The 3,140-nt window shown below is 53.1% G+C and overlaps 1 pseudogene; it reads left to right on the top strand.

Moving 5' to 3' along the window:
* Positions 1-526: 526 nt before the first annotated feature.
* LOC119708532 lies at positions 527-2,841 on the top strand (annotated as a pseudogene).
* Positions 2,842-3,140: the final 299 nt, after the last annotated feature.

Raw genomic sequence — 3,140 nt, 5'->3', positions numbered from 1 at the left:
CTGGGAGATGCTCTACCCAGGGGGAGGAGCCGAGCATTCCTACCTAGATATAATCTGAGACTTGGAACACCACAGCCAGCCTTTTCCCACTGGATTCCCAGAGGAGCAACTGTTTTCTCCACTAGATTCCCAGAGGAGCAGGCCCATCTACCACTGAATCTTCAGAGGAAAACTACACCCTTCTACAGGATCACTGCTCCAACAGAACCACACCTATCACTCCAGGAACACTGCAGCCACCATTTAATGGGACTGCTACCAACACCCGGACCCACAGGGTGTCAGGTCATATACTGACTCTGTCAGAGTTGTTTTGTATTACTATATTTTAATTTTTTCTAATAAAAACTATTATTCCTACTCCCATATTTTTGCCTGAGAGACCCTAAATTTCAAAATTATAATAATTCAGAAGGAGAGGGTTTACATTTTCCATTTCAAGATAGGCTCCTACTTTCCTTAGTAAACACCTGTCTTTTCAAACCAAGACAACAAAGTAGCAAAAGACTATAGCTATGACCAACCACAAGACGGCACAAACCAAGCACAGACAAGAACCGGCCTGCAGAGCAGGACCCAAGCGGCAAGGCCCTGGGACAGAGCTGCTACTGCTGATGGGCTCCAGGCTGTGCAGCCCAGCCCGAGGCAGCTGCTCAGAGCAGGACATGGACAAGGAATGAGACCAGGACCGGGATCAGGGGCGCTTGTGGTCTGGGAGCTGTGGGCAGCAACACCACAGCCAGAGCAAAAGCTGGAGTCGGGGCCTATGCCGAGGGCCAAGCTTGGGCTCAGACTCTGGCGATGAGAGACAGAAATGGGAAAAGAAGAAAAGAAGCCGCAGCCAGGACCAGCACCATAAGGACCAGAGGAAACAGTGCTCATGGTCCTGGGGCTGCTCCTCCAGCTCCAGCTGGAGCGCAGGCAGGACAGGGCAGCACAGAGCCAAGAGTGGCACCACAGGAGGGATGGATCCAAGTCCTCTGTGTCCTCCATCAGCTCCCCTGCCTCACCACATCCCCAGGAGGAGCTGGGGCAGCAGCTGAGCCTGAGGGAAGAGGAGAAGAAATAGGCAGCACTGTTGAAGGCCCTGGAGATACCCAAGTTGAAGCGAGCACAGAGGTTGGCCAAGAAGAAGACCAAGGAGGGAAAGAAACAGGAGAAGAGGGTCTGGGGTGAGGAGTACATGGGCTACACCAACACTGACAATCCTTCTGGGGACAATAACCTGCTGAGCACATGCATCTGGAGCAAGGCACTGGAAAAGAAAGGGATCAGCCATCTGGATGAGAAGGACCTGAAGGAGACAATCAAGAGAATCCAGGAGGACAATCACCTGGAGCTGCAGAAGGTGAAGCAGCTGCACTTGGAGCAGGAACAGGAAAAAGCCATGCGGGAGCAGGAGTTGGAGATGCTGCAGCAGGAGAAAGAGGCAGAGCACTTCAGAACCTGGGAAGAACAGAACAACTTCCACTTGCCCCAGGCCAAGCTGTGGTCTAAGATCTGAATTCGGGATGGGAGGGCGAAACCCATTGATCTTCTGGCCAAGTACATCAGCACAGAGGTCGATGACCTGGCTGTGGAGATGCACGAGCCCTACACCTTTCTAAACAGCTTGACCATCTCCAACACGGAGGACCTGGTGGAGGACATGAGGTGTACATGGAGCTGGAGCAAGGGAAGAACACAGACTTCTGGAGGGACATGACCATCATCACAGAGGATGAGATAGCCAAGCTCTGCAAGCTGGAGGCCTCTGGGAAAGGAGGACCAGGGGAGCATCGTGATGGTGTAAACACCTTGGTCAGCTCAGATGTGCAGTCCGTGTTCAAGGGGAAGACCTACAACCAGCTGCAAGCTCTGTACCAGGGCACTGAGAGCAAGATCTGGGCAGCAGGGCCCAACCCGGACATGGGGTACTGGGAGAGCCTTTTGCAGCAGCTGAAGGCTTACATGGCTCAGATCAGGTTGCAGGATCAGCACCAAGACATTCTGCACCAGAAGCTCTACAAGCTGAAGCAAGAGCAGGGTGTGGCATGTGAACCACCTTTCCCCAACATCAAGCAGGTACCAGCTTCCCCCAGCAACAGGCTGGATCCCGAGGAAAGTCTCAAGGCACAGCCAAGGCCATCCTCAGAGCCAGAGCAGGACACAGAGGCCAAGGGAGAGGCACAGGGGTAGGCTGTGCTGATGGAGGAGGATCTGATCCAGCAAAGCCTGGATGACTATAATGTGGGCAAGTACAGCCCTCAGCTGCTGGGTCCCAACAAGCTGCCCTTCAATGCCCACGTGCTGGAGGCCAAGGAGGACATGCACCAGCTGCTGCTCCTGTGCCAGCAGCTCCAGGTGACAGGTGATACTTCCGAGAGCTTCAACAACATCTTCTTCCATAAGGCTAAGGAGGGCACGGGTGCAGACAAGGCATAGTTCAGCATGGAGATGCCACTCACAGGCAAGGCCTCTCTGGGGGCTAACAAGTACCAGCCACGCAAGCCCCGCTTCTTCAACAATGTGCACACAGGCTTCGAGTGGAACAAGTACAAACAGACCCACTACAATGTTGACAACCCCCCACCCAAGACCATGCAGGGCTATAAGCTCAACATCTTCTACCCCAACCTCATTGACAAGCACTCAATACCTGAGTACTTCCTGGATGCCTGCCAGGACAACAAGGACTTTGCCATTCTGCTCTTCCGTGCTGGACCACCCTATGAGGACATAGCCTTCAAGATTGTCAACAGGGAGTGGGAGTATTCCCACCACCACAGCTTCCGCTGCCAGTTTACCAATGGCATCTTCCAGCTCTGGTTCCACTTCAAGCGCTACCGGTACCACCGGTGAGGAGCTGCTCAGCACCCTCAGACACCTGCCGGGGTGGGCAGGGGGCACTATCTCATGGCACAGACACTGCTCCATGCAGGGCCCCAAGGCCTGGCCCTGCACTGGGCATGTTCCCAAGGCTTTTTTCTGTCCTTGCATTTACCATGAAGGACCCTGAGATTCAGGTATAAATAAAACAAGGGTTGTTTTAGCCATAAGGTCCTTGGAGGGGAAAAAAAAAAAAAAGTGATTTTACAGTTTTGGAGGAATTCAAAGCTGTTTGTGTATACCATGACAGTTGCAATGCTGCTCGCTTTTAA

This window comes from Motacilla alba, chromosome 1A, assembly GCF_015832195.1.
Source record: "Motacilla alba alba isolate MOTALB_02 chromosome 1A, Motacilla_alba_V1.0_pri, whole genome shotgun sequence".
Taxonomy (NCBI): Eukaryota; Metazoa; Chordata; class Aves; order Passeriformes; family Motacillidae; genus Motacilla; species Motacilla alba.
The sequence above is the reverse complement of the archived record's forward strand: the minus strand, read 5'-3'. Positions and strand labels throughout refer to the sequence as shown.